This window comes from Melospiza melodia, chromosome 2 (assembly GCF_035770615.1).
Source record: "Melospiza melodia melodia isolate bMelMel2 chromosome 2, bMelMel2.pri, whole genome shotgun sequence".
NCBI lineage: Eukaryota > Metazoa > Chordata > Aves > Passeriformes > Passerellidae > Melospiza > Melospiza melodia.
In genome coordinates, this window is record NC_086195.1 from 89,028,955 (window position 1) to 89,054,265 (window position 25,311).

A 25,311-nucleotide genomic window follows, 5' to 3' on the forward strand; every position below is an offset into this window, starting at 1 on the left:
CAGGACCATCTCCCACAGCCTGTCACCAAGGTTTGCTCCCCAAACAAAGCCTCACTTCAAACCAAAGCTGGTGTAAGCATTGGTTAATTTTAGCCTAGGAAGTGAGAATCCCACAGTTGTACTGCCTGCTTGCCTGCCTTTTTTTTTACCCTCCCCTTCCTCTCAGTACACACAACCTAATAAATTTTGATTCCAGTTTCAACTAACATGAAGTGAGGCAATAGAAGAGAGACTCGAATTTGTGATTCCAGTAATGGAAGGGAGCTCCAAACTCGGCTGTTATCCTTGGCAGTGACTGGCCAGGCAGCCAGCATAGCCTTTCTAGCTGGCAAGTGAGCATGCAGACAGGCTACAGATGTGAAATCAGCTCTCTGCTAGAGGGGAGCTGGGGTAAGCCAGGGCTATCATGACAGGGTCAAGGCATTTGCAGTCAAAGGATGTGAGTTTGTATGAGACAAACCACTACTGACTGAAAAACCCAGAGAGTATAAAATGGCACAAGAAGAATTGTGCATGTTCATTTTCCTTTTTACTTTTTGGAACAATCACAAGAGCAGAGGTGGCAGTGCAATACCTCTGGGGATCCCTGGACACCTGTCGTGGCTGGAAACAGGGCGCGCACCTCCTTCACAGATTGTACAAATGAGCACCTTGCCTTTGGTCTTCCCAATTTCTCATCCAGGCATCCAAGCAAAGAGCAACTGGATCTTCACACCATGCTGAAATATGGGATGTCTGGAAGAGCCTGAAGGCTCTGAGCATCCAAACTCAGAGCAATTGGTGTCCCAAGAACCACAGTATGTGTGCATCTCTCATTGTCTTTCCTCTGAAATCCACATGTTCTCATGCCGTAACATCTTGGCATGAGTAGATTTACAAGCTTCCTCTGTCCTTCTGTCTCTCAGACAGCAGGGTGCTCAGAAAAACCAGTGCTACACACACTTTCATGTCAGCCCTGCCACTTACCACACATGCTGCCATCTCTGTAGGCAAGGACGGCGACCACTCTGCACCGGGCCCTGCTTTCGGCTCCTTTTCTCCAAGGTCAGTGGGTTTCCCCCAGTGTAAGTGAGAGCACAAAAGCTGACCCTTTGTCAGTGGATTTTGGGGCTCTTTAATGGGATTAAGCCAGTTCCACCCAGTGCTGGTTGCTACAAAAGCTTTTTCTCCTGTCTCAATGACGTGTTCCATCTTGACGTGTGTGGTCATATCTGCAGTCGATTTGTGCAGCTCTTTGTTCTTTGCACATGTTTTTATTGCCTGGGGGGCATGCAGCAACCAGCCAGAGAGCTTTTGTGGTGCCCGGCTCATTCGACTGTTTACTCAGTTAATGCACTGCAGCCAAAATAAGAATCTGCAATATCAATTCATTGAAAGTAAAGCTGAATGACAACCACAGAGCACTTTCAGATTGGCAGGACATAAAGGATGCAACATTGCCAGCAGTGAAGCTGAGGCACCTCTCATTTAACTTCAGCAATCTATTTGCTTGCCAGCTAGATGTTTAGCCCCCTCCTTGATAAAAACACATGAGAAACAGCACATTCAAAGGGCTATTCTTCCCCTCTCCCCTAGACATCTACTGAGGTTGAGGTAAAGCATCATGTAGAGGTTCCTCTGTCACCCTCCCTTCCCATCAAGGATGGAAGGAGCCCCACACAAATGACTTTTCAGTGGCCAGTGCCAGAGTTAATGAATCATCCCAGGTATCACATTGCCCAGGATTGTCCAGGACTCAGAAATCTGAGAGTTCTTCTCAGATAGAGAAGCCCACAAACCATTGCTGGAGGATGTGCATATTTGATCAATTATGACCTGAGATGTGTGTGGATATTTTGTTAGAAGTAGTGCAGAAGTGAAACGCTCTCTTGCCTGCCAGCCGTGGGTATATTCCTTGGCCACAGACCATTTATCATGAGACCATGAATTGGCAAGCCCCTTGACAAAGGTACTGGCCACCCAGAAGGGCATGAAGTGTCTCCCAGCACTGGCACAGAACATCATTCTAGTCCAAGCAGCTTTCACCAACATTTCCTGGTAAATAGGATACAACAACCCAGTTTGAGTTACTGTATCCAAATTTGGGAAAATATTCAGGGAGATATCATCAAGAAAACAAGAAGTCTGGATCATTTGGAACACTTTATACCAGAGGAATAATTTAAGTTTTTAAAACATTTGTAGAAATATATTTTTAATATAATATTTTTTTAATCTTGTAATATCATCATCCATAAGATTCAGGAGTAATATTTATGTCTTACCACTGTTGTGAAGAGCACTAAAAGTTCCCATGCCTGAAAACAACAATTCATGTGTGTGCTGGCAGTCAGAAATGTTCATTTTGCTATTTTAGTTTTGAACTCCTTTGTGTTCTGACCACTCTTTTTTCTGCTTTCCTCTTCTTTGTAATTTCTCTCCAACTTTTCAAATTTAAAAAATGGGAAGATAGTAATTTAAAAGTTATGGGATTAATTTGCTTGTTTCCTAGCTTTTTATTAATCATATTTTCCTTTTCTCCTGGAAGGAAAGAAGAAAAATATTGTTAATGGATTATGAAATACTATCCATAATTCTAAATATCAAGAATGTGACATTCTTTTGGCGGTTTTATAGTAGATAACTATGCTTTGCCTGTGTCTGCCCCTTTCTGGGAGAGCTGCACATGTGCTCCAGGTTTCAGTGGTGTCCTGTCCAAAGAGAGACCTTCTCAGCAGTCCAGAGCAGAGGGCTCTGGCTGTGTGAAAGCAGCTCAGCACCTCCGTGCCACCCAAAAGCCTATGGGTGACCAAGCAAGGAGCACTGGGGACAATCTGGTGTGGGGCAGGGCTGTCTCTGCCTTCTCTCTGTTGGGTGTGCCCAGGTTTGGCTGGCTTGGCCATGCCCTGCTGCTGGAGCCCAAGGGCTGGCATTCCCACCCAAACCTCAGACTCGTGTGCTCTTCCGTAACTGCAGCCACTCCAGAAAGCGCCCTCAGACCGTGCAGGTTACACATAATAATCACCTGGGAACTCTCTGGCACTGCTTTTCTGCACACTCTATCCTCCATACCAGATCAGCACACCAAAGCCTCTGAGCAAATGTAATGACTCCTTCGCCGTGCTCCCTCCTCTCAGCAAACCTATGGCTTGAAAACCTATAAAAGTGCTATTTCAGCTGTTTTAGAGAGCTTATCATGGTTTTCTGAAAGTCTGGACTCAAGACTCTGGATCCCCTTCATAATAACATTTAATGCTACCATTATGTAATTGAATCCATTTTGTCTGTGTGGTGGGAATATTATTAAACTGTAATTCATTTCACTGTCTTGACACACTTGGACTTTAAGGTCCAAGTCTGGAATGACAAAAGGTGAAAGGAAAGGAAAGGGGAAAAGAAAGGGGAAGGGGAAGGGGAAGGGGAAGGGGAAGGGAAAGGGAAAGGGGTAACTATCCAGCACCTTCCATTACAAGACTGATTTTTTTTTCCAATAAGAGGAATTATCAGTTCTTTTATCGCCCCTGTTCTCATATTTCTTATTTTTTACCATGTGTGCACAAAGCTCATAGGACTCCTATTCATTTGTCAGAGCTTCATCCTTTCCTGATATGGGGGGATTCTTCATTATCCCAATTTGCTGAGTCTGAGCTTTTTTGCCATAGAATTTTTGGAAATGCAATCATGTCAGGGATGGTACTTTTTTACATCTGTTGCCCCCTCCATATTAAGTGCTTGGCTTGTGGCCAGCCATCTTACAAGTAGCCATATTATTATTGAAACCACATGCTCATTAGTGAGGCTGGCACTAGCTCAACAACCACTGTCCGAGGCGAACATTATATTCCATTATATCCCAGACAACAGGACAGGGTAGCATACAGTTTGTTCAGAAGAACAAACAGTCTCAGTTGAAAAAATATGAATGTTAAACTATTAGAAATGCAATCCATTTTCTGTCTCTTTGTATGTGGGCTCTGGTAGTTCACAGAGAGAAGTGTTTTGAAAGAAAATACTGTAACTGTACTGTAATACACTAACTTATCTTCTTGATTTTTAATTTCAAGGTTGTAGAGACAGCAGGAGTTCCTGGGCCCTTCTCTGTTGGGCTTAATCACTTTATCCCTTGGGAGGCAAGCAAGAGTATTTCACTTAATATACAGGAATGACTCATGATCATTGCTTTCAATTAGAAATGTCCTCTGGGATTTCTGGGAATGGTGTTTTCTTGAGTGTGGGAGGGGAAAGAGAGTAAGAGGCAGAAACATAGACAGAATCAAACCAGTTCAGACCAACTTTTCCAAGAAATGCATTTGGAAGTGGGTAAGATACCAGTTTCTCTCATACATCCAAGTAATTTGCCTTGCCCCACAGAATTACTGGCGCTACTCTGTAGATACCATTTTCTCAGAGTAAACCAAGGATTTATGTGAACGACATCTTGTGTTGGACCCCCTGATTCTTTTTCTATGATAACCATATAAAACAGCACTCCCTAACATCAGAAATCTCACAGGCTGGAAATGGACTGGGATGTTTTCAGTGTTTCTTTTCCTGCTGGAAATAGCTGCAGATGAAGGTCAGTTCATGTTTCTCCTGCTGTAGCAGGTATTAAACCAATGGCTGTGTGCTTAAAGTCTCAGGTGCAATATAATATTTCTCAAAGACTTCTGGACTGACTTAAGTTCAGTGATTTCTCACAGCGGTAACCTTATTCCATTAAACTACTTTCATGCTGGTGACCAGGACATACAGAAATACACAGGGTTGAGTCCAACAGTTCTTAAGATCCATACAAAAAAGCAAGACCATCCCACCTCCCATCTGAACAGGGCATGAAAACACTTTCAGGGGAGGAAAACACTTTCTTTGGGTTTAAGGGTACCCGTTCCTGCATGAAAGTACTGTGTCCTGTTCCCAGAAGCAGGGATAAAGTTGCATTTATCATAACTTTGAAGAGAAATAAAGGCTCATAAAACAAAAAGCCATTATAAATTCCTTGAAGTTTAGATTTTTATAGAGGCAAGATAAATATCCAAATACAGACTATAAGAAGATAACAAATAAACTCCTTTCCTTTGCAGAAGGGAAGGGTTAACCCTGACAAATGACATACTAAATTTAGAGTAATTTTTGCATGTGGTTGCATGTCTAGTTAGAACGAGTCTGCCAAAACTCATTTTACTTATGACCCTTTACAGCTAGCAGAGAAAGAGGTCCATTGTTTTCTTTGTATTAGCGAGATTAAAAACACAGTCCCCCCAACTGAAAAGGCAAGCACTGGAAGCACTGTCTGAGGCAAAAAGAAGCATTTTTAATTCTCAATAAACCACATACAAACACACATCTATGTGTGTGCATCCAACACATGCAAGCATGTGTACTTCCTAGAGGGCCAGATCTCATTCTGTAAGCAGCTACGTGCCGTGTGGGTGAAAACAAAATGAGACAAAGAGGGACGTGTCTTGTCTCTTGCTGGCCACCCTCGCTTCAAATGCTGCAGCAGTCTTCCCCTCATAGCCCTTGGGAGGTACCTTGTGCCGACAGTCTGTTACCACATCTCAACCAGATGTGACTGGGCAGAGATGCAGATGTGCCACCACCCTTCTGGTACAAGTAGCAGGCAGCAAAGAAAATGTGCTGGGAACATCTGATCTCCCTCTCCGGAGCAGCAGCACATTGTACACACTGAGTCAAGTTCTATGGGTGTAGCCAGACTCATCTAAGAGGCTTCCACCCACCTCATCTTCAGCAAGCACCTGCTGAGGATGGGGTAGGTTGGATGTAGATGTCTATGTCTGACCTAGACATAACAGGGTTTATTTGGCATTTGCGCAGAGGGGAGAAACAGAGGCTTTTGGACATATTTCATCCTAATCTAATCAGAACTACGTCTCTATGGACTCTTGGGAGAGCTCGAAGACTAGCACAGGTGTGAATGCTTCTACTCTTGACATCAGCAGCTAGCTAGGATTAATCTTGCCCCGGATATTTCATTCCTCTTCATACCGCTTTGAAACAAGTAGTCTTCACCCGCCTGCCTGCTCCTAATGAGGAGCTGGCCTTCACCCTCCCAAATCTTGCTCTAGCTGGCAAAACTCCTGGAGCAGCTTCCCCAGGGTACAACCAGTTAGAAAAGGAGTCAGTCTTACATGAAAAATAGCACAACAGCTGCACAGTTTTTTCTGTGGGGAGCACAGTGGCTGAGCAGCAGGACTATAATAACTGTCTCTACCTAAACAGGTCTTCAGTTCTCCATCAGTGGTAGAAAACTCTCTTCTCTTTCCTCACAGGTTCAGAATATTTGTTTTCTGGTTGCAAGAGGTACTCAGTTAGACAAAGTACTTGATTTCCCTTTGAGCTGTTGAGAACGTTCAGTGACATTGGATATGTCTTTCCCAGAGGCTGAATCCTGTGTAATACTGTCCTAGAAACAAGGTAAAACTGGGTACAAAGAAAAAACATCTTGCCTCACAGCTGAAATGGATGGGATAAAACAGATGAGGTGCAGGAGTTGTTCATTACTTCAGAAAGGGACGCAGCAAGCTTCAGAGCTAAATCTGGAATGCGAACAATTGCTCTGAATTTGGCTGTTTTAATCAGTGAGGTGGTTTGAGAGAGAAGATGGTTTCTACCAGTTGCGCAAAAAGTTATGCTACTGAGAAGGCAGATCCCTTTGAGACAGACACTCAGAGACAGAGAAGTAATTATCACCAATATAACACCAAAGGTTTAGTTGGAAGGAACTGGAAAATTACAATGTGCACAAACCAACTTCTCAAGCACTTTAGGCAGAATTTAGTCACCCATGTCCAAATATGTGATCCACAAAGGATTTGCTTAATCCTTTAGATGTCTGAGAGTCTGTAAGCGCTTAAGTTTGCACAGGAAAGCTTAGTTTGGCGTCAACATTTCTGCTACAAAGCATGCCCAATGGAACCATGATACTGGCTGAGCCAAATACTTTTTCTCCATCTCTGCCAAAGACTGCGAGATTCATGACTTGTACCTCACTCAATTCAAGGAGGTTGGATCCAGTAAATATATTCAAAGCACACCTACAGTTTCCTGATAATCATGAAAGATTGAGATGCTTTCATTAGCAGGGGTGGTGATGAGAATCTTAAATGTAACAGCTTAGCAGTTACCCTCTGATTTCCTCAAAGTACAAGGAAGTGGTAAGTTCCCTTGCTCTTTGGGTGGTCAGATTCCATATCACCCACTTCCATGAAGGTGTCCTAGTCACCCATCTGTGGACTGCATCAATTGCTTGTTTCCCTGGGAGGCAGGTGGAGCAGCTCCCTCATCTCCCGCTAAAGATAACCCTCCTGTGTCGACAGAAAAAGGAGAGTTCACGAGGCTAGAGAAAGGACAGGACAGGTTCTGCGGCCTTCTGCTCTGGACACTTTCCGCAGAAATGGAGATTCCTGAACTCTAGCTCTTGAAAGATGTAGGTTCAGCTCAGCCAAACCAGCGGGGCTGGTTAGTGTACACAGCTGCAGAGTTGCAGGACCCTAAGAGCTTTTTTGGCTCAAATTTCGGCACCTGGTGACAGTTTAAATCATACATTAGGCATCCACATCCTTCTTTGGATTTTGGCCTAGGGAGCCTATAGTTATTTATCCATGTCAGGGGCATCTGTGGACCAAGAGGTCTTGGGAGCTGTGCATATTCCCACTGACAAGGACCTACCACATGGTTGGGTCCTGTCCTCGATGCCTCATTACTCTGTATTTCCCTTATGCCAAACTCAACAGCCCAACAAAGTATAGCCAGTTGCCAATGGTTTCAAAAGGTGCAGGTGGCCACAATCCTCAAAGCACTGGCACAGAGAAGATCTCTCCCTCATCTCCATCCTCCTGAGACACTTTTCTTTCACTTCAGATGGTTCTAGTGTATGATCATGGGCACCAAATAATTTCCAAATGCATAGAAACTAGGTTCAGTAAACAAAAGAAAGGTTTTACCTGTTTCCCAACAAGTATAGAGTAGCTTATGGAGTTTTTCCTATTTATGTATTCATAGTTAAGATCCCATGGGTGTTTCCCCAACAGATAAATTTCAGCCTCTTTCTTGTCTTACATCTTCCTGATCTCAGTGATATCCCAGAATAATGACTTTCATAAGGTAAATACCTGTTGTGTTATTGTTTATAAGTTTTAATTCACTATTTCAGTTTCACTGTGTTCCCCCAGGATTTCTTTTTGTGTGTGTGTGTGTAAGGAAAAATGATAAGGAAGAGCATCTGATTTATCTTCTTTATTAACTAGCTTGCATAGGTCTACCATATAATTTTTCATTTCCTCCCCAAATGATCCCAACTTTTTCAGTCTCTGTTCATATGGAAGTCATTCCATGCCTCCAGTCTTTTTTTTATTGTCCAGCTCCCTATCTAGTTTTACTGTTTTCTCTCCTGAGCAGGGAGACCAGTGGAGAGCCTGCCATTCCAGGCAGCTGGAGGAGTACCATTTTTGCCACGACACAGTGGGATCCAGCAGTCTCAAACTGTGAATTCCATTTTGTATTTGAGCCTCCATTTTGCACAACATGTTGAATGTGTTTAACCCTGAGCCAAGATGTGGAAACATGCTCCAGTACTGACAAGGCTGTCAAGGAAAGGTATTAGACACTACCCAAGAAAGCCATTTCATAGAAGTCTGGACTCAACGACTGCAATTGGCTTTGAACTGTTGGCCCAAACCCAAAGGAAAAATAGATTTTAAACAGAAGGTGCTGGCATGCCTGGTGGATCTGCAGCTTCACAGTCTCTGCACATGGCAAGAGGAAAGACATTTTGCTAGGCTGGAGATGCTGGTCTCAGCAGACCTAACTGCCTATTGCCACGTGATGAAGGTAGGGGAAACACCTCCTCTTCTGACTGATGGACAGATTCTTTAAAAAGTGAGGTCATGTGGAGAGAAAAGTGGAGTATCCAGACATTTGTCATGAGGAAAGTTTTATATTGACTCTTAAAAAAAAAAAAAAGAATGGGGAAAGAACATAATAGAAAAGAAGAATCACCGTTAGCTAGAAATCATAAGGGGACTGGAGTTGCTGTGATTTAAGCACAAATTTGATCTGAGTCTACTGGACACTACTTTCTGTGGTAGAATCCCTTATATTTTACATTGTGGCTTTTACTACCACGGACCTTTTCTCCATTGTTTTGGTTTGTAGCTGTTGCAAAATTCTTTTAATCACTGCTGCATGCAATCTGTCTTTGAATTAATCAAGGCTCTTTCAGCAATAGATCTTGCTTTTCCAACATGGTCCATGTGGCAGGACATGGGCTGGCCCTGCTCCTATGATGTTTCCACCCAGTCACACATTGCCCTTTCAGAGGAGACCCTGGATAGAGACTACTGTCCCACCAGATGTGTCAGCATCCAGAGGCTTAGCTGGTCCTTGCAGCCTCCACTTCTTGCCACCCCATCTCATCTCCCCAGGGCATTGAAGGCACCTGTGCAGCTTCACACCCGCAGAGCACAGCACAGACAGATGTGCTACTGCAATAAAACATTCAGGGGGGCAGAGTTTGTAAATGGGAAAGGGCTCTACCTGCAGAAGGTGGAGTCCGTCACCCACTGAAGGCCTGCTGAAGTTCTGGACAGAGCTCCTGAAGCTCTGGGTTGTGTCACACTGTGCTGGGGAAGGGCATGGTGTGTAGGCACTGTCACCTGAACACCTAAGAATCAGCTCAGATGAATCACCTCAAGAAAGCATCCTCACGCCTCTCTAAATTTTACTGTACTTTATTCTGTGCCTTTTATTCATCTTGTTACCCTCTCACATTATGAAGAACATCCTCTGAATACACCATGATGTTCCAGACCTGCAATACCCACCCTACCTCCATTCTTGCCTTATCCTGTCACATCACCAGCAACCTCAATAGCCAACCAAGTGCATGACAAGGAGCAACAAAATTGTTCAGCTAGAAACTTATGGAAATGTAGGGGAAGGGGCCACCTCAAGGCTCAATAAAAGCTGAATCAACACAGAAGTGAAAGAGCAAGTGCTCTGGGCATTAGGAAAGGTAAAGGCTTTGAGGCTTGGATAGAGGAGCAGTAGAGAATTTTTTTTCAAGTAGCAGGGGCAAATGGGAAGGGCAGAGGCAATGGTAATGGATGTCTTATTCCCTATAGTGGGAACCTGTTCTTGGCTCTTGAGATTAGGATGTTATATGCTCTGCACACATAACAAACAAATATTTCTTTTCCCTTCAGCATAAGTTATTTTCTTTCTCTGTAGTGGGGCTGAATAATTGTTTCTAAAACACCTGTACTAAAGAATGACTTTGACTGGACAGGGACTATTTCACTTTTCATTATTCACTTTGTCACTTAGTTATAAGCTAACAAATTGATCAGTAAGTCCTCCCTATTACACACTAAGAACTGGAGCCTCTATTCAAATCACTGAATTTACCAAATTAAAGCAGGTGAAGAACAACAATAAAAAGCAAGGGTAATGAAACACAATGGGCACTTACTTGGACAATTCTCATTGGATTTTAATTATTGAATATGCCATTGTGTAGTTTATAGAAAAAGTAAAACCTCCATTATGCAAGTCAAAAATACTGCAGTTTGTTTGTCACTAGGTTCTTGGTGACACACAGAGTGAAGCAAACTTTTCTGCTGTCCTGCCCTGTGCCAGGCAGTGAAAGGGAGAAAGGATCCTTCATTCCCTGGTATGGTTTACCCTTCAGATAAGGCTAGGAAAGGAAAGTCCAGGTTAAAAGTTCCTGTGTCTGAAGGGAATGCCAGGACAGAAAATGAGGTGATGCTCTTCTGGTCATACCATTAATGGGATCATCTTCATGTACATGGACTACAGCTGCGAAAACACTGGGGAGAGAAGTGGGTGGTGAAATGAACTGGTGATTAACAGTCACTTCATGTGCCTCTTTCCAGAATTCAGGCCCATGAAATACCATTGAGCTTTTGGATAGCTCTAGGGGCAGTTTAGAGCTGTTCTTTTCCAGAAGTACTTTCCAGGCATATTGGATAAATCCATCTTGTCTCAAATGTGTGTGGAAGAATCAGCAATAGTAACTGTACCATTGCCTCCTTTTTGTCCAAGCTTAGTGGGAAGAATATTTATCACATTTGTAAGAAAGAGGGTTTAGGGTCCTTTTCTAAATTAATTCAAGTCTCCTTGGAAGGAATTCAGACATTTGATCTGTGACCTGACCAGGAGGCAATGAGATTGATTCTCCTAATCCCTACAATCCAGCTAATATATCCTGGCTACAGGGAGATGTGGGGATAACACAGAAAGCAAAATTGGTGGTTTTTCTTCTTGCATATGTCACATGCTTTGAATAAGAGGTGGAATAGGGAACAACAGTCTCTTTTTCAAATTATTCACTTGCTTTTTTCTCAAGAAAGGATTTGAGGGCTAGTCCCAAACCAGTAATTTAAATTCCTGTCTATCATATCGTCACAAGTGAGGCAGCAGTCATTTCTCCTCCATTTACAGTCTTATTTGCTCACCCGGAGATTGCAGGACCCTTCATATTCACAGGCTCACCTTGGCAGAAGAAATAAACCCAATGCCCTCAGTATAACAACCTTCACTGCAACAGACTCCTGTCTGCTGCATCAGAGCAGGAACTTGCACCAGGGTTTCTCACATCCCTAATAACTAGAAAGATAGTGGGGGTCTCTTCTTTCCCCTTGATTCTCTAAGATGCTACCTTGTCTTTGTTCTGGCCAGTAGAGGGTTAATTTTTCTAGTAGACAGGAGGGAACATGGACCCAGGGACCCAGAGGTTATTCTGTACCACTTCATTGCTGGGGGTGGGGAAACGGGACTCTCTTCTGCACAGACAGGGTCCCTTCCAGAGTGGCAGGGGGAGGAGTGGGGTAACGCCGGTTCCGAGGAATCATGTGTGAATCATTTACCTGTCCTGTACAGTTAGATATTAACAATGTTGTTGTTACTGTTGACTCTCTTATCTCATTACTGCTTCTAGTAAACTGTTCTTAGTTTGTGAATGTCCCCTTTTGTGCCTCCAGCTCTCCTCTCCAGCCTGCCGCAGGGGAAGAGAGGGGAGCGAGCGGTGAGCAGCGCGAGGAGAATCTCTGTCGGAGCACTAAGTTTGGGAGTGCCATTCCTAAACAACTACTTATCTGTATCCCAAGACAGGGAAGCTGGGGAGGACCCATGTCCCCAAAATACTGTGGAGAAGGGCAATGGGTCCTACCCTGGCTATTCTCCAGCTGCTGTACAGTGACTGAATTTGTCACAGATCTAAAGTCAATAGTGCCTGGCTGTTACATTAGAGATATCTAATAAGCTTAACAATGTAAAGAGCTTCAAAATGTAATTTATAAGGTACCTGAAGGTATTTACTTACACTACCTTTGGTGTAAATGGGAATCAGGCTCATAGGCTCTGTAGGTTGTTAGGGCTTGTGTAAGGAAACACTCACACTTGGTTTGAAGGAACTACTACTAGCCAAGGAATTACAAGCAAAAATTTTCCTTTTGGAAAGTGGAAGTGAAATAGCTCACACTCATTAGACCAGACAATCCTCATCAGGGGGGCAAAGGCTTTAACCAGCTTGTCTGTAGTAGAGATTTCTAATGTGTGCGGTTTCCAGTTGCTGGTGAAAACTCATGCAGAATTGCCAGACAACATTTATCAGCTCACACAATGAAAAAATATTAATTCTATGGAGAAAAAATTTTGGCACATATATTTCAATTAAACATAATGAGGAGGATGAGGGGTAAATATCTGTCTTCCCTGTGGTCTCTATCACTTATAGGGGGTATAGGGTGTATAAACCTGTTGGAGACAGGAATGCTTTGCTCCAACAGTTACCTAGTGATCTAGTAAAGACAGTAACAGGATTAAATGTGGCTTTTGAGATTTGAGATGAATAGGTTATTTTATATTTTGAAAGCTAAGCAACATAGCTTTACCATGTACAGAACAGCCCAGAACTTGGCTGCAGTCAGTGCCTTGAGGAATAGACTCCTTCTGGCAATCCTATTCAACAGTGCAAGAAACACCCAACCATCCTAACTGAGAAAGCTTTTTCCAAAAAGGTATTGTAGGGGAGGGACAAAGCCTTTCTAAGCCCATCTTTACTCTGAAGAATCCTTCCACTTTGCTCTGGTCACTGAATCACACACTTGAAAAAACCTCCTATTGAATCTTTTAAAAACTGTCAGTAAAGTTTGGGATGTTCCTGTTTAATCAAATTATTTCCCTAAGAAATAAACTCTATTGTCATTTTAAGTTCTGGCAGACGCAGTAAACATATTTGGGTCAAAATCGCATTATAGTATGTGCATGCCTTATATTGGATCAAGTACACTAGAGCTTTCATAATGTGTTTTACACATGAAACAATGATAACAGAACCTTTTTGAACATACTATAGAGTCTGCAGATGAATCAATACACAGAAGTCAGAAAACACTTATTTCTCTGCTTAAGAACAGGTTTATCATTCTCTCACATCAGTTGTAGAACTACAATGAAATTAATTAGGAGGAGAATAATGCCAAAGCTGCAACATAAAGTTGTCAGTTCTGCATGAAGTCCTGAAAACATTCATTCAGAATGGACAGAGATTTGGCCTGACCCACATTTGCAGATCCTCTTGCTTTCAGTTTTTGTAAATACTTGAACATGATACATCTGCAGCAAGATCTGGTCACCCAAAATCACCTAAAATTAATAATACAGAATATTTGTGCAAAGTCAAGTTGAGACATGTAATGGAGACAAATTGCATTAGAAAAAAAAATTCTGAAGGTTAAACATAGTCGTTTAGGGATCATTCTTTGCATGCAGCCAAAAGGGCTTGAATTTCAAGTATCAATATGCTCATGACCAACTGATTGCAAACAAGTTGCAGACCAAGAATTATTCATAGAAATTATCTGATTAATCACTCCAAATAAATTTCAATAATGAACAAATGAATGAAAATTGTTGTCAGATGATGGAAACTTTGTGAACAGAGGAGAGGAGGTGAAATTTATTGAGTTTCTTATTAGGAGCTGTTTGCCCAGATTCGCCTGCTACCATGCAGTAACAGAAAAGCTGCAGGAAGCATCTGTGGAGCAGATGAAAAAGTAGGCAGAGGAGTGCTTGTCCTGTTCTCCTGCCACAAAGCCCATTCAGTCAGGACAGCTGTGGTAGAAAAAAATACAGCTGCTTTTGCACTGCCAGTGCAGAGCAATGCACAGCATGAAGGAAACTGCATTTTTTACTTTTACTAAATTTCTTTTTTTCATTTTGCTTGTGGAAGAACACAAATAATTTTTAAAATACCCAATTCTCTGAGCACCACGTTTTAAAATGTCTTTCAAGGTTGTTACTACAGAATAACTCAGCTGATTCAGCAGAGTCCTGGTAGGTTTAAAATGGCATAAACAAGATCAAAATATGGTCATTAGTGGAATTCAAGCAATTTCTACCCAAGTAATTGGGTAGGAAAATAATTGGATCCTGTGCTGAATGCATATGCAATCCAGTTACTTTTGATTGAGTGACTAATAGGGAATATATACACTGTCTCTGGAGCTCAGATCCAGTTCTTCAAAAGACTCAGCATTTCTCATGTTTACTTTCACTGCATGGTACCTCTTTCCTTCATCTAAGATTCTTGGCTCTGTACAAGTATCTATGCATAAGGAAGGGAGATTCTATCACTGTTAATAATAAAACTGCAATGCAAAAATACAGCAAGCACTTTGGTTTATGAGTGCAAATAAAACATTTCACTTCAACACACTGAGGACAGATTTATTTTCACTTGCTTCTTTATGAAATGGCTCCCTATACCACCACATACATTTGCAGAAACGTGCAGGCAGAATAGGAAAGAAATCATGACGGTTCTTGGTTGCCCCCAGAACTGACAGAGTTAATGTATGGTCCAAGAAGTTTTCCAATGGAATTTTAACCTTTTCTTCCAACAGAGATTCATGGATTTGATTCCTGTCATCACTGAAGCCAACAACAAAACTATTGTTTATTTCTGTGGGAAAAGGATCAGGTCCCTTATTTGCAATTTTGGCTTTTTTCAGAATAATGTATTTTTTTATTAAAAGGAAATAAATCCCTATCTGCATTTAATCACACAACTAGCATGAAAATGAACTCAATGAATAAAAATGTCAGGAGTGGGAAATGATAGGGTTCTCTCTTAGCCAAGTTTTCTGTCTAAAATTAGCCTGCCTTTCTGGATTTACTGCTGTTATTAAGTGAATGTCCTTTTGACAATAAAGCAGTGCTTCTTGGATTTAGACAGTGTTGTGAAGAATATGATAAAGTGCTCTGTGATGTATGACTTTGATTGACTCAGGGGACCTTACTGTTTCGATGCTGTGGTCTGTTCTTTGTTTGCTAGATGAAGATTTTCTGTTCATTTAATACTCAGTTCAGGACTAGAAGTTGGAGAAGGATGTGTGTAAAGATGTAGAGTACCTTGTTTCTGCCATACTAACATGATGAATTATAGTGTATTAAGAAAGTGTTGACACATGTGGGAATAGACTCTTGACATGCTTGCCAGTAATTAAGGAACATTGTATGTAAAGTCACTAAAAAAGTTGGAGGCTTATTCTTTGTTATAGGGATGTTTTGCCAAGTGCTGTTATTCATAGTCTTGATGGAAAATACTTGTATCTTCGAAATTGTTGTGGTTCGCACAATAATGAAGGCAACAGAAAGAGATTCATTAGTATAAATTTTTTCAATGTTTCCAATGGCTGGATAGGTAATCATTTTCCTGCTGGAGAGGAAAAAGTGTTCTAAGACTAGTGCCTTACTGATAAATTACCTGAGCATTACCAAAGCAGTCACAGGGCTTGAGGAGCTGCTTCCCAAGTGTAAGGGACTCTGCATCCTCTGCACAAACACCCTGAGCCTGCACCTGAAACCTGCTCCTCTGGCTTCTGAGAGCATGCCAAGGGCAGCCTCTATGCCTGGAAGAGGGAGCAGATGAGAGCCTTACAGGGAGCTGCAGCTGCCCTCCCTCATTACTCTGTGGATCACAGGGGCTCAGTCACTGTCTTGGAATGTGGCCCTCGTGTCCTCTGCAAGCTGCTACCTACTAGCCCTGGTCCATTTCCAGGGACTCCATGCAGCTCTGGGGGGCTCAGTCCCTCCAAGCTTTATTCTGGTAAGATATTAGTCCCCCAGACACCTTGTGCAGGGCATAGATAGAGCTGCCCACGTGATGTGTTGTATCATGCTGCTACCCCTTGCTCATTCCGGAGAAATTTGTCCACTTGTCTATGCTCCATCTGAACCTGTCCCTTTCCTACAACTGAAGCTCTCCTGCTGCTGACATGAGGCTCTCATGAGCCCCAAGATATATTTAAACCTCTCTTTGGCTTTTTTTCCTTTCATTGGTGAAAGGTGAGAAAACTCTGCCCCTCCATCATTTTGAGGGGCAGGGTTTGGCAGGGAGTTAGCACAGTACCAGTTTCCTTAGCTTTCCCCAGAGAGCCTGTTGAGTTCATTGTAATGCAGCCTGGGCCTATCCTCCCTTTTTGGCTTTATGATATTTTGTTTCCTTTCCTTCTGAATAATTTTCTTGAAGACTGAAAAGCAATCATTGAGGCATTTCAGCCAACTCCCTGCTAAATCCTAAAATATGCCCTGTTTAGATAGTTTTTTAATGTGTAATGCATACATTTAGCAGAAAGATTTTACTGAGGGAGTTGGCAATTAGTGTTTGGTAAATGCTGAAAAATTTGGTCTGCAGAGAGAATTTACTACTTGATTCAAAGTTACAATACACCACTGAAGGACAGACATTAGAGAGACTGAACAGAGCTCGTGGGCTGACAGTTACTCAAGCATTTGGTATGAATAAATGCATATCTCTCAATGTGAAATTTCTCAGCAAGACTGTGTGCAAGTGTGGCTGCTGAATACACATCACCATACTTAACAAGTCAAGCTGCACAAATATCAGTTCCAAAAAACTCATGGAAACACACCCCAGTGAGTGTTGCAGGGCTGTGCTGCATGTGCCCATGCTGGCACAGTTAAGACTCCCTGGAAAATGTGACATTCTGTGATTCAAGCCATCCTTGGATGTTGAGGGTAACACCATTCATTCATAAAGCAAGTGACAGGTTCACAGACAACACAACTAAGTATTGAAGCTCTCAGAAGACAAAAGTAAACTGGAGATTATTTCAAGGGCACTTTTTAGTCTTTCTTTCTTTTGTACCTTCTGGTACACTCTTCAATATCAGAATTTGCCTCAGATTTCCCTACAGTACTGTGCTTAAACATGAATTCCAGTGCCTTTTGATTTATCCAAAATATTTAGTTCAATAAATTTTATTGTTTATAGTGCCAAGTTCTTTTATATCTTTCCATTGGCCATCGTAGCCTCCACGGAGTGTACCAGCCAAATATATAAACTCTACATATGTTTCTACTAGAGTAACTGGACTCTCAATTAAGTCTAATTAGTTTTTACTCTCAAGAATTTAATCACATCCATCATGGTACATTCAGTAAATCAGAGTTTTTCTTTCCTACCTCGTTAGAGATTTACTTTAACATTCAGCTCCTGGGAATGTATGAACCTTTCAGCTCTTCAAGGAAATGATAAAGAGAAAAAGATGGAGAACAAAATAAAATCCCAAATGGTATAACAGAGGTGGGTGGGGAATGATACCACTGCTTCTCACAGTACCAGATCCAAGGGGCACCCATTAAACCTTGAAGCGAATGCAGATGTAATATTATGTGCAAAGTCCCGTAACTGATTGCAAAAGAGGTTTGTGGAAGGCAGAGTTATAAAAGTGGTCAAAAAGGGATTACCCAGATTAGTGGAGAATAGGCTATTTAGTGACTATAAAAATGATGGTTTAGCTGCAGCCTGAGACAGGCTGTGGGAAGGGTGGTGGGGGGAAGCATCCCTGCAGCCTGCTCTGCTCTCTGCTCTTCCAACTCAGCCAACTCTGCCATTCAAAAACCTGTTAGGTTATGGTGACTTCTGGTCTGACCCAACCAGTCTGGATGCCTCATCTCTCCTGTACTTTCATTATGAAGGTGGGTTTTTGGTAGCTCATTGCACAAAGACGCTAAACTTCATTTTTCTTTTTTTTAAAAAAAGAATGAAACTTAATCTAGACTATTATGCTGTGGAAAGGCTGAAGATGTGCTCTCATCTACAGCACTGGAGTCCTTTTTGATCCTGTTTAACAAGACATAGAAGACATTTAAAAGGTTACAAATGCTGCTAAGTAAATGATTCAAAGAATTAATAGTGTGGGAGGGAATTTCTACAGGAGATATAAGTAAAAAAATAATAAACAGGATCATTTATTTTACAATGGACAAAGGAAAACATATGGTAGAGTTATATAAAATGTACAGTGTGTGTAGAAGTCCAAGAATATGTTTCTATCCATACTGCCCTAGACTAAAAAAGAAATGCACTCAATATGAAGCAAATGCAACAAGTGAAAGAAGACAGATTTGTTTGCAATTCCTAAATACCTTCTAAAGATTACTGCTACCACACATCTTTGAAATAAATATATCCATGGCACACGGATTTAACTGTTTTCTCAGGGAAGAACTTTTCCAATTATGTTTGCTCTTAAAGAGTTCCAGCCCTGTTTCCACTCGATTTAAAAAAATAGTGTCATTGACATTTTTCATTTTTCAAACTGAATTTCAAAATGCATTTTCAAGCCAGATTTTTTTAACAGTCAGAATGAAAGTTAAGGAAGACTCTTATTTCCTGTCAGCTGGCATTGGTTTTCATATGTTTTTTGTCCAGTATTGGGCTGTTCCACTTCTTGTGGGAAAACAGATTTTTGTCAAAATTGGCTAAACACAAAAACAACCATACTGTTGCAATGTAACTTTCAAAAAATAATTTTCAATTTTGTTGTCACAAAAATAAAAATGAAAAAACAAATGAGGGTGATGGATGAGGGAGATTTTAATGATATCCAGTTAATCTTCCAGAAATATTCATCAAAGTAAACACTTTGAATTCACTTTAGTTAAGAAGTTCCAGAAACGAGATTTAGAGGCAAAGGGAACAGTAGGAGCAAGCACACTGAGAAGTAGTGATGCAGAAGGGAAGAACTGCAAATGGCTATGGCTCTGTTTATCAGCCATCCATTAATGACTGGTTAATGTGATCCTGGAGAATAAGCAGGTATAAATAGACTTAGCACAGAATACTGAGTTTAGAGTAACCTCCAGAGAAGTGTTGTAGCTGCTGTCAGTGATTGTGGGATATTAGTGTGGTTGAGCTATGAGTAAAATACAGCTTAGTGGTTCCTATATTTCTAGCAGATATTTATGCCTAGTTTGGGGTTTGATCTTGTAAACCTTATTCAAGGGAAAAAATACTGCCCAACCAACAAAGAAATGCTGGTGCATCATCTTCTGGTGCTTACACTTGGACTTTATTGGGTCAAAACTTCAATTGAAGGTGGCAGAAGTTCTGCCTGAGTAAACTCTGAGTGAGCACTTCCAGGTCTGTCCCAAAGGGACTCCTCTTAGGAGTAAGGGTTGAATTGCTATACCACAAAATACCAGCTGTAGTTACGTTACCCAGGATAAAGTTTCAAGGGATATCCAATCTCCATGCCTCAATGTAAAGCTAATCACCAGCTGGACTACAGAACAAATTTCCCCTCTGGTATAATATCACACAATTATATGCATTATGAGGGTTTAAAATCTGGCATTGGCTGTGCTATTGTTGGAACTCGGATAACCACTCCAGTTCCAACAAGAGGCCATTCATCTACACTAATTTGTAGGTTAGAGAAGGTTTTAAAATAGGAAGTCTTTTCTTATGCAAATAAGGACCTGTTAAAAAAGCAGGGGCCTGCATGCAGTGATCTGGAGCATCACCAGATCACAGAGGATGAGTGCAAACATGCCCACACATCAGGGCAACCTTCAAAACCAGGCTTTCATGGCACCATAATGTAATGAAAGCCTTAAGGCTGGTTCTCTGCACAGGAATGAGTTTAACTTAGATTTTGCATCCAGCTTTTAAAATATTGCTAACAACCCTCCAGTCCAGAGTACTGGGAAGAAGGAATAAAACCAGAGAAATTAATCCTAATAAATTGTTCCCCCAAACAACTGTTTTCCCTTTTGTTGCTTTCCCTGGATTCATACATGACTGTATTTGAAGTGTTCAGCAAACTCTGTGCAAACAATGAGCACTTTCGCTTTTGATCCATGACTGTGGGTTTTTTCAGGGCTGTGCATTGGATATGTAAGACACATGGCCTTGGTTTGTTTTCAATGAGCTGAGTTTAGCCCAAGGCTACTCTGGAGAAAAAGTTTCCTCTCTGCCTTATTTCTTAAAGCTATATCTCTTCTTGAAATCAGAGAATTTCCCTTCTCACTGACCAAGGAGCTGGCTCCTTCCACTCCTTTCAATTTTGAATTTTCCAGTGGAGAAGTCATTCCCCTGTACAAATCTTACATATAATGTCTGTTGTAAATGAGCTTCCTGCACTCAGTCATGTCATGCAAAATCCCTTGAACCCTTTGGGTACTGTCCTGGGGTGATCACTTTCCATCACTGATGGCCTTTGGGAACACTTTGCAAGACTGACATGAAGGGGCAGGATGGAATCATAGATGCACAGAATCTTCTATGTTGGAAAAGACCTCTAAGTTTATCAGATATGACCATTAACCCAGCACTGCCGAGTGCACCACTAAACCATGTCCCTAAGTACCACATCTACATGATGATGAACACAAACTCCTGTTCTTCCAGAGTGACCTTTTCATCACATGCCTTCTGTACATGCAACCAAGCACAAGAGGATTTTCCTCAGTAAATACTAAAGCACAGGTTTTCCATCATTTCTTGACAGGTGAATCCAAGTCTCAGAGAAACCGGGATAAGTGGAAGATGTTTAACACTTTGTATTCCCTTAGACAATGACCCCAAAACAGGCTTCCAGCAGACACTTCCTGCACAGACACCACACTGATAGCTACCAAAAACATCCTCTGCTGACAAATATCAGCATGGGGTACCTTGAACTGTTTTCTCTGTAGCTGGTGTCTCAAAACAGCATTTGAACTGAAATCATCCAATGGTTTTGCAGCTGTGCTGGTCAGCTTATGGTCTCATGGGCTATAAGCTGGCATTGCAAGTCTGGGTGTGATCACATTTATCATCTCTTGTTGAAGAGACATGAGAGAAGCTGAGCCCACTGGACCCCAGGCACAGACACGGTAATCTGCAGCTCCTGGTTTAATAAATATTTCCTCATGGACCCACCCCTTTTGTTGGATAGCTGAAAGTAAAACCTTAGCTTTGTGTCATCTGAGTGTAAACTATTAACCCAGATATAATTTAATAATTTTAAAGTTGTCAACAGCCTAGATTTGTCATGGGACATTTGGATATTTCATGCAGGTAGGTAGGAAGATGGTGTCAAACATCCTTGCAAAAAGAGCAGACCAAACTTCAAACACAATTTCACATCCTCCCAATGGCTGTGGTTTGCCTGGGAGTATCACTCTGTGGGACTGCAACACACTAGTCGCACTTCCAGCTCCAGATATTTCTGCTCTTAAATGCTGGGAACTCTTTCTGTCCTTTCTTCTTCTACCTGCTTAAGAAAAACAGCCAACCTTCCAGAGTAAAATGCAATGGAAAACCCTTTGATAGGTGAAAAAAACAGTGTAATGCCTTTAGTAGCCAAGTCTCAAAGCACAAAGTATGTATTCCTAGCTTATATCACTAAGGTTATAAACATATCAGATGTTATAAACATAGTTCCCATAGGTGTAAGACAATAATCAGAGTAGACAAAAAAGATAAAACATTTGCCAGTGATGCAGAATAGGGCTGTTTTGCAGTTAGGTGGAAAATGGTGTATTGATGGGTACACTGGATAACATTCAGCTCTAATTCAATATTTTATGTTCCTAAACTCATCAGGGTGGTTCTAGACAGCAGCTCCAAAGGCTCACTACCTTACACAACTCTTCCAATGTTGTACACTCCTGATAAAGTCCAAGTTCAGCACAGCCCAACATACCAGAAATTGAGTCTTTTTGAAAGGCAGTGTAGCACATAATAAACACAGGAAGAAATGAGAAATCCCCAGAGGAACCCAATGGAGAGTGCCCTTAAAGTGAGGATATTTTACAGGAGGCCCATTTTTATTTGCTTTCATTATTTAATACATTTATCTGTGATCCAGTATAAAAAATCTGTATCCATTTCTTGAAAAATGTGCAGATGACACAAAAATCGTAGAATGGTAAATAATGAGAAAAGCAGATCTGTTCTACATGCAATCTGATTTGAATGGTAACTTGACCTCCTTCGTAAAAAAAACCCAAACATATTTCAATGTAGAGTTAAACATAACTCTGAATATCCCAGATAGTTTGCACACTGAAGAACTGGACTACATTTTAGAATGAAAGAATTAGAAAAGGATTTAGAGGTCATGGCTGATAACCAGCCAAGCTGCTCAAGAGCTCCTCATTCAATGCAAAAAAAGAGACAAAAAGAGAAAATGGAACCTTGGTATTTGCAAGCAGGGGACCATAAAGCACAAGGATGGAAAGGCAGATGCTCACTGTTCTTTGGAATATTAATAGTGAAAGGAGAGTAGGTCCAGCTTCAATGTTCACATTTTAAAAAATACTGTTGACAAACAGGAAAGAGTTCAAGAAAGAAATGCAAATATACTTGCAATTGGCAAAAGCTGTTAGTGAGATCCTAAAAAAAGTAAATCTCAATTCATTTAACTTATACAATAGGAGGATAAATGGTGATTTATCTGTGGTTTATAATAGGGCTGGCTGGGTATTCTGTCTCAACAATAGAAAATGAAATTTCCACAAAGATTTCTGTAAAGAAAAAATAATGTTAGTTTTCCTTCAGGACAAGCAAAATAAAATAGTTCACTGCAAGCCGCTCTGCTTCTCATTTTTTTCTGTTGAAGGAAACTTTAAACTTCACCTTCTTGTGAACACATTTATCAGTGCTATAGGTACCTGTTTTCTCCTACAGGCCAGCCACAGAGTAATTTGTCACTTAATTCTGAGTTGTATATAACATTACAGGAGCTGTAGTCCAGCCAAGAAGCCTCCGCGTAAGCTGAATGAGGATAGTGTTTGCTCATGCTGTAATTCCCAGGAGCAATGCAGCATTATGGGAAAATATATATTTTTCATATTGAACTGACACAAAAGAAAGCCCTGGTCAATCAATTTAGTACATTCAAACAACAAGGGTCCTACATTAAAGAAAATGATAATTTTGTTGAGATTGGTTGGTTTGTTTGTTTGTTTGTTTGTATGTTTCCATTCTGGGTTTCCTCTATGTTAATAAGGCTTTTCTGTGTGTGTCGTTTGGAGTGGAGACAAATGTTGACAAGTCGCATCTGCCCACTGTGTGAAAATTCCAAATTTTGTTCGGTTTTAGCTTGCAAGTAGCTGTATTGTATTTCCTGTAGCAGGGGGATCTCTGAATTAGTAGACGGAGACACGACATCCAGTAGGTGGAATCCGACACTATATTAATCTGAACTAGATAAATGCCAAGATTTTAACAAGGGAGGGAATTAGCAATTTATCTAGGAATGGGATAGACTCTCTTCCATGTGTGTTATTTAAAGATGGGCTATCTCCCTATCTGTTCTAGCTGGTGATTCAATCCCACAGACTGTGTTGCAATAGATAATAACAACAATCCTTCCAGCCATAACATCTAAAAGTGCAGGAAGCAGAATTGCAGGGAGAGAAACTGCTAGAAACCCTGTCTTCAGAACCAAAGTAGAGGGATGGTTATGTTATACCATTGGAACACCTTTCCTTGTCCATCCATAATGCAACTTCAGTGTAAGTAAATATTTCATAGAAATACCTTATAACTGGTGGTTTGAAGCCTGACTTAAGTTTAACATTGTTACTGTGTGCCTTGCACTCATGGAGTCCTTCCCTTGCTTTCTCACTTTTCTGATACTCTCTTCCAAAACAAATAAATAACCTTGCAAATGGCTTATTCTGGTTCCCAGACCAAAGGAGGACGATTAAAGCCTTATTAAAGTGTTTTTAAATTATAGTTTTAATTAGCATAGAAGTATGAAAATGCTGTATGGCCACTTAATAAAAACAGTACTGAAAATAATGCAGTCAACATCTCTCACCTCCGACAGCGTCACTCTGTCAGTTGACTCCTGTTTTCTGGAGGATGTTGACAAAATGGGCAGAGATGAAAGGCTGCAATAAAAGGAGTGGGATATTCTAAGCTCAAGTTAATCCATCCAGAGAACAGGAAAACTTCTTTCAGTAACAAAATAGGCCTTCTTAAGGTCAGTAATAGCAGATTTCATCGACTGACAACACAAAGGAAGTGTGACTTTTCCTTTTTCTTTGCCATGGCTCAATAGCTTTGTTTCAGCTTGTCAGTCAGTTTGTTTACAAGAAAAAACTCTTGAGCAAAGAGTACCTTTCCTTGTGCAACATATTCCGGTGTGCCCTCTGAAATGACTCTGCACCACTGTGCTACCTGATAGCCTTTCACATGACAAAGTGTTGGGCTTGTGTGTCCAACAGGGCAGCAGGGGCTAGGTAAGGTTTCCAGATACACAGCACTCAAGCAGGGACCAGCCTCACTGTAGGTTTTCCCTCCACCATTGCCAAATGACAAAACTTTAAAAGCTCAGCAGCACGCAGCACCATTAAACTGACTGATGGCAAGAAGTCGTCAGAAAACACGGTTCTGTAAATCTTTCCCTGCACACATAAAATCCGGTCTCAGATTTCCCTGCCCCCTCCATGCACACACATACACATGCATTTCATAATTTCCCAGGAAGCCTAAACAAACTGCATTGCATTTGAAGCACTACCTCACAAAACAAAGCCCTCAACGTCTTATTATTCAAACACTTGAGCAACGTTCATTATGAATTCTCACTACTAATTTCTCCCTTTTTGAAGCACTGTAGGAAAATAACAGTCTCTCACTTTAAAGACAGGGGAACAAAGGGAAAAAAGAGGCTGATGTCACCAGGGTTTTGGAGACAGAGCTTGTGTGAGATGCAACTAAAGGCGAGGGCTCACGTATCTGGGAAAAACTCTCCCAAACATCCATGGGAGATCTTCACCCACAGCTGAGGAAACAATGAAAACTCAAAATTTCCCGGGTTTGGTCTCACTCTGTGCTCAGCCCCGACTGCTCTAAAATTAGACCTGTTTTACAGACTTGGCTTCAGCTGCAGCAGGAAGCAGAGGCAGTACATGCCAGTCCTGAAAATTTATTATTAATAATAATGGGGAGGCACTCCCAGGCTGGGGGCAGCCCCACATGCC

At 41.3% G+C, this 25,311-nt stretch overlaps 1 long non-coding RNA gene across 8 annotated transcripts in view; it reads right to left on the minus strand.

Moving 5' to 3' along the window:
• Nucleotides 1-25,311, minus strand: part of LOC134414544 (uncharacterized) — a 100,171-nt gene that overhangs the window by 60,365 nt on the left and 14,495 nt on the right. Inside the window, exon 4 of one of the 8 annotated variants that reach the window (XR_010026772.1) lies at nucleotides 24,144-24,216. The exons of the other annotated variants lie outside the window; for them this stretch is intronic. This is a non-coding gene — a long non-coding RNA (uncharacterized LOC134414544). The remainder of the gene's footprint in view (nucleotides 1-24,143; nucleotides 24,217-25,311) is intronic. 8 annotated transcript variants of the gene reach the window in all.